Raw genomic sequence first — 6,812 nt, forward strand, 5'->3', positions numbered from 1 at the left:
AAATATGAATGACTTGAGTCCCAAGAGAAAACCATTAAATATAGGCATATGCAAAGCTAGTTTTGACTGTAACAGAAATGAAGTGAACTCAGGATCTTCGTGGGCCATCACGCAAAAGTAGAGTTGCTAAATAGACTCCCATAATGGCAGAGCAGCCCATTTCTGAGAGGCCAAGGACTCTTTACTGTGGAAAATTTGGTGACAAAGGGAAGGAATAAGGGGATGAGAGAGGAGGTTCCAGGAACACCTGTGCTAAGTGCCATTTCCCATTGCCTAGGTCTAACTGATTACTTTTGCCCTTGGAGAAGGCTCCCAGCTCAAGAATTTGTTAAGGAAATAGACTAAAAAATTAAACCTGCATGTTAACTATTTACAGGGTTCCTAGCCCAGAGAAATAGGATGGGAAACAGACAGCCCCAGCAGAAAGTTTGAAATGAGCTATAAATCTCAAACAGGAAGTCTAAGGCTCCATTGGGCACAGCATACTCAACTTTAGAACTGAGAGAAAGAGAGAGAGAGGGAGAGAGAGCGAACATCTTTCATTACTTCTCTCAGCTTGTTGAAAAAAAATTGTAGCAGAAATTTGACACCCATGGTAAAGGCCTATTACTGAGGAAAAACTGTTGATATTCTCTGCTTTGTTACTCTGTTTAAACTATTAGCTACTTTGCTGAAGTAAAGAGGGTTTTATGTTCCAAACATACAAACAGGGTCAGAGGAGAACTCAAATATGGGCTCTTTCTTTAGTCTTAGGCAGGTCCCTTAGCCTTTGTCAATTTCATCTTTCTACATAGCTCATTGGTAAACTATCCAAACTCCCTCAACAGAATTCTAATAGCCTAGGGATACTCATGCCATCTTCAGGGGTCATCTGATACTGGGCGATCAGGCAATGTTTGAGGAGCTAGTCTTAACTCTACGGGCATTGTATTATTGGCCCTAGGCATTTTGCACTCTGTATTCTTGTGTGCTTGCAGAGGCAAGTTTTGAAATGGTATAGCAGTTCCCTACTGAGTTGTTATCAAATGTTGGACGTTCTTTCTACATGTAAATATGTGCTGAGATTCAGCTGAGCCAGTTACATTTTATCCATGTTTTCATTCATTGAAATAAATTTTGAGAACAAACACTATGGTGGGCAGTGTGTTTGATAAGGGATTAGAAGAGAAAATATATTGCCAATCTTCAAGGACGTGACAATCTAATAGAGGAAGCAGATACAGAAATTAACATTACTGTGTAATATGATCAGAGCTATAAAGGGTCATGTGAAGTGTTTTCAGAGTACAAAGGATAAGGAGTAGTAGACTTGATCTCAGGAAGTTGGAGGAAACTGCACAGAGGAAGCTGAATAGACATTGGAACTGGGTTTGAAGAGTGAGGTAGACAGAGTTCACTCTGTGAGAGCCATGTGAGGGATGCTCTTATATGAGGTCAAAGGGAGAACAAGGAGTCAGAGGAATGAAAAACACAGGGTGTTTACAATAATTGGAGATTTTTAATGCGTGAAATGGAGAGTGATAAAGAGAGATTGGAAAGGTAGGTTGGTCTTGAGCTTAAATGCACTTTGAATGCAATTCTAATGCCCGGTCTCAGCCTGTTAGCTCATTGTAGAATCAATTCAGTGACTCATTTTCCCAAGATTGCACTCTTGCAGTTACATTATTTCCTCTGAAACATAATTGTTTTACCTTTCTTCTGGATCATCTATCAATATATATACATGTACCAACATTTACTTTCTAAATAAAAATCCTGTCTTTGAGAGAGAATGAGATAGCATGAGAGGGGGGAGGGTCAGAGGGAGGAGCAGACTCCCTGCTGAGCAGGGAGCCCGATGCGGGACTCGATCCCGGGGCTCCAGGATCATGACCTGAGCTGAAGGCAGTTGCTTAACCAACTGAGCCACCCAGCCGCCCTAAATAAAAATTCTTTCTTAATGCTAGGTTTTTCCCTACTCATTCCTCTGAGCTACTCTCTGTATCTGTCCATAGTTAAACCTACCTTTACAGATATTTCTCAAAATTACTTCTTTTATAAATAGTTTAGCCTTTACTAGCTGTTATGGTTACTTTTATGTGTCAAATTGACTAGGTCACAGAGTGTTGGTCAAACATCATTCTGGGTGTGTCCATGAGGTTTCTGGATGAGATTAACATTTGAGTGGATAAACTGTGTAAAGCAGATTTCCCTTCCTAATGTGGGTGGGCCTCATCTAATCAGTTAAAGGCCTGAACAGAACAAAAAGGCTGACTCTCCTATAAGTAAGAAAAAATTCCTCCTGCCTGGTTGCCTTTGAACAGGGGCATCAGCTTTTTCCTGCCTTCACATTATAAGAAACATCAGTTCTTCCTGGGTCTCAAACCTCTGGCTGTTAGACTAGAACTACACACTGGGCTCTCCCTGGTCTCCAGCTTGCCAACTCACCCTAAATATCTTGGGACTTGTCAGCCCCCATAATCATGTGAATCAATTCCTATTGGTTTTGTTTTTCTATACAATCCTGACTAATACACAAGCTAATACTCTCTGGGTCTCTGTTTCTTCATCTTTATAATGGAGTTAACAATATTATATACCATTGGGTTTATTATAAGAAAATATTACTAAACTGTCTACATGTGTAATACATGTATTTATAGTGCTAAGAGTCTGGTGAAAATAATTGTAAGCTTTTATTACTCTGTATTTTCTGCCTACATTACTGTTTGGGCTTCTTTTTTCACACTCTATGATTATTATATTAGACACCTCTCAGGGTGTGCCTCACATCTTTTTGGATCACTTTTTCTTTTTTCCAGTTATTTCTAGGCAAACAGTTTAGCAATGTGCAACACAGCACATTTACCTTACCTGTACCAAGTGTCACTTTCCTTTTAATAGCTTTATGGAGGTGTAATGGACATACGATAAGCTGAACATATTTAAAGTGCACACTTTGGTAACTTTTTTTTTAAAGATTTCATTTATATATTTGACAGAGAGAGTGAGAGAGAGAGAGAGCGTGAGCAGCAGAGGGAGAGGGTGAAGCAGACTCCTGGCAGAGCAGGGAGTCCGATACGGGACTCGATCCCAGGACCCTGGGATCATGACGTGAGCTGAAGGCAGACACTTAATTGAGTCACCCAGGCGCCGTCAAAAGTTGTTTTAAAAGAAGTCCAAGAGTTGGGGCGCCTGGGTGGAACATAGACAAGGGAAATATAACCCGGAATAAGGTGATGGAATGCTTTGAGATAAATACAGGGTGTCTACTGTTTTACATGACATTTATAATCAAGTGGCCAAATAATAAAATATTTGAGCTTTTGAGGCTGAATAGGATGTTAGATTATGTTACATAAAAGCATCATTACACCCATGTTTCTGCCCACTTGACTCTACGCTCCCTGAAAGCAAAGATTTGATCTCGTTCATCATATTATCTGTTGTGCTTAGCACAGTGTTTGGAAATCCACTGGCACATCATAAATGTCTCTTGATTGATAGACTGAGCATCTTGTAGGAAATCAGTTTTAAATTCCCAGACCCCATTTGCAAGGTTACCCTTCTCAAAAATAAAAATGGATTTTTTTTATTATGTTATGATAATCATCATACATTACATCATTAGTTTTTGATGTAGTGTTCCATGATTCATTTTTTGTGTATAACACCCAGTGCTCCATTCAGTACGTGCCCTCTTTAATACCCATCACTAGGCTAACCCATCCCCCCCTCCCCTCTAGAACCCTCAGTTTGTTTCTCAGAGTCCATAGTCTCTCATGGTTCGTCTCCCCCTCCGATTCCCCCCCTTCATTTTTCCCTTCCTACTATCTTCTTCTTTTTTTTTTTTAACATATAATGTATTATTTGTTTCAGAGGTACAGGTCTGCGATTCAACAGTCTTACACAATTCACAGCGCTCACCATAGCACATACCCTCCCCAATGTCCATCACCCAGCCACCCCATCCCTCCCACCCCCCGCCACTCCAGCAACCCTCAGTTTGTTTCCTGAGATTAAGAATTCCTCATATCAGTGAGATCATATGATACATGCCTTTCTCTGATTGACTTATTTCACTCAGCATAATACCCTCCAGTTCCATCCACGTCGGTGCAATTTGCAAAAATGGAATTTAAAATTGGTAGATTTCCACATCAGGAGCATAACATAAAAACAATAGTCAATGACTAAAAAGTGTTTGGGTTGGAAAACAGAAATAAATCTGAAGCAAAGAAATTTATCAGTAATAAGCAGTGGCAGGAATTTTGCAGAGGGAACTGCAAAAAAAACCCACCCACACACACACACACACACACACACAAAACAACAACAACCAAAAGACAAAAAACATGTCTCAGTAATGAAAAGTAATCCAAATGGAAAGATTCCAAATGGAGTCTTAGAAAACCTAGAGATACTAATAAGTGCCCTGTACAAAAACCTCCTAGACTTGTTTAGGAGAACTGCGTGGGACACATAGAAGAGTTTCAGTCAAATTTAAAGACAAAAAGAAGAAAGAAACATAGACTGCCCAGAAGGAGATCTTTCTCTCTTTCCAACTTACTTGGGTAAGAAGTTGTATTTATTAGGGAAGAATATGAAATTCTTATTTGAACTAAATTTGATGTCATTATAGTTTATTTGCATGTAATTTTGCCTCCTTATATTAAATGCAACTCCTGTTTTGCTTCTTTCTATAAAGTCCCAATTATAAGAATTCCAAGCTCAGGTACCAATATAGTAAGATGTAGGCTCTTGAGTCATCTCACATGACATTAAACCAGGTGGGCATCACAAGGCTGAGAAAAACAAATAAGTAGGATCTCTTGGGGCTATCATAGTAATCAGATTTATTTCAGACTGGAAGGAGGTTTGTCTCTTAAGACCAAGGGTTTTACCTGTGGTTCAGGAATCCAGGTTGGACTCCATGTCCACCACTTTCTTACCAATATTTTTAACTTCCTTGCTCAATATTTCTTTTGCAAATGTAATTCAGACCTGGATAATTTAATGTCTTCTTTTACTCTAAGAGTATCCCCAAAGAGATGTTATTTATCTCTCACTTTCTTTCACCCCTCCACAGATTCTTAAGGTCCAGCTACATCAAAATGTTTACTGTTCTTCAATTATGTTCACCCAGTCTCCCCGCCAAAGGCAGATTCTCACACTGCCTCCCAGAAGCCTGCTGGTCTCCCAGGCCTGGATGAGTGCTCATCAGTTGTGTTCTTTCTAATTTGGTGCTTATTACAATGAATAAACATATATTTATCTTACCCTCTAAGTAGACCGTAAGTGTATGTGGCCAGGACCCAAGACTCTATTACCCATCTTTATATTCCAGAATGGAATACCAAGCCTTGCTCATATTGAACACTCTATACTCACTGAAAAGAAATGAATAGTCATGAACTTTAATTTTCCTTATATTAATGATTAAGTGAAAGGACTAAGCAAACAGAATCTTACTGAAGCTGAATAACTTGTATCTTGCTTAAGAGTTTTCTTAATCAGCACCCTCTAGGGTCTGAACCTATTTTTATTTTTGTACCAGTTAAGTACAAAGTTAAGTAAAGAATAAGGCCAGACAGAGAATACAATAAATTCTCACAGATTTCTTATAACCTCCCACTAGGAAACTAATAAGCTGAGGCAGGGGCAGTGGTAGTAAGGAAAGAATAAAATATCCTCTGAACAATGGCTCTACTTAAATATTTCCTTAGTAAATGCCACAGCATTTGGGAATTCATTAAAGGGAAGAACTCTTTTCTATATGTTAGCTGCAGCTTCAGCAATAGGAGAGATAATTAAGAGATTCTTTGAATGAAACCCAACTTTCTCAGCAGCAGACTAATAGCTATGATTTTCCTAAAAAGGACTTTCCTAATAACCTGTAAGCTTTCCTAATCCCTGGTTCAGGCCTGTTTTCTGTCTATGAATAAAAATAGAATAGTTCTAGAACCCAACTCGAAGTGCTTAAAATTTAGAATCTCCTTTAAAGGGGAGACAGTTTGGTTAATAAGTCTCTTCACTTGCTGAATATTTTTTCTTTCTATCCCCTATTTCTTAGCCATACAGGGCTCCAATTCAAGATAGAAATTTCTGGCAATATGCATTCATAATATTTACCCTAAGATTGGGATGTATTTTAAAGAACTTACATAATTTAATTTAAAAAATCATTTGTAAATATGGGTGCTTGGGTGGCTCAGTTGGTTAAGCATCTAAGTCTTGATTTTGGCTCAGATCATGACTCATGGGTGGTGAGATTGAGCCCATGCCAGGCTCTGCGCTGGGCTCCAACCTCAGCAGGGAGTCTGCTTGAGATTCTCTCTCTCCCTCTCCCTCTGTACCCCCCCTCCACCCAGGCTTTTTCTCTCTCTTTCTCTAAAATAAATGTCTTTGAAAAAAATCATTATAAATATTATTTGAAAAAAAACAAATTTCAGAACAATAGAATACATTTTGAAATAAATACATAACATCTGAAAAAAATGTAGACTTCAGATTTATGAGATCTCAATATTGGGAAAAGATTATGAATTTATTTGGTTAAAATATTGTTAGCATTATATGACTCTATGGAATGTCCCAGGTATAGAAAATGAAACTAAGATGTTAAATAATTGTCTGGATACAAAAAGCAAAGCATTGCATGATTAATTCACATTTCTCACAGATAATTTATCTGAAGATAAAAATTTAAAATGCTTATATATCGATGTAATAAAAGCAAAGTGAAGGAGAAAACAAATAATTATGTAAATGCTCCAAGCTCCCATAGAATTTCTACCTACAACATCTAAATTATTGGGCAAAAGTATTTTGGG

The sequence above is a fragment of the Phoca vitulina genome, unplaced genomic scaffold (genome assembly GCF_004348235.1).
Source record: "Phoca vitulina isolate PV1807 unplaced genomic scaffold, GSC_HSeal_1.0 scaffold25, whole genome shotgun sequence".
Classification (NCBI taxonomy): Eukaryota; Metazoa; Chordata; class Mammalia; order Carnivora; family Phocidae; genus Phoca; species Phoca vitulina.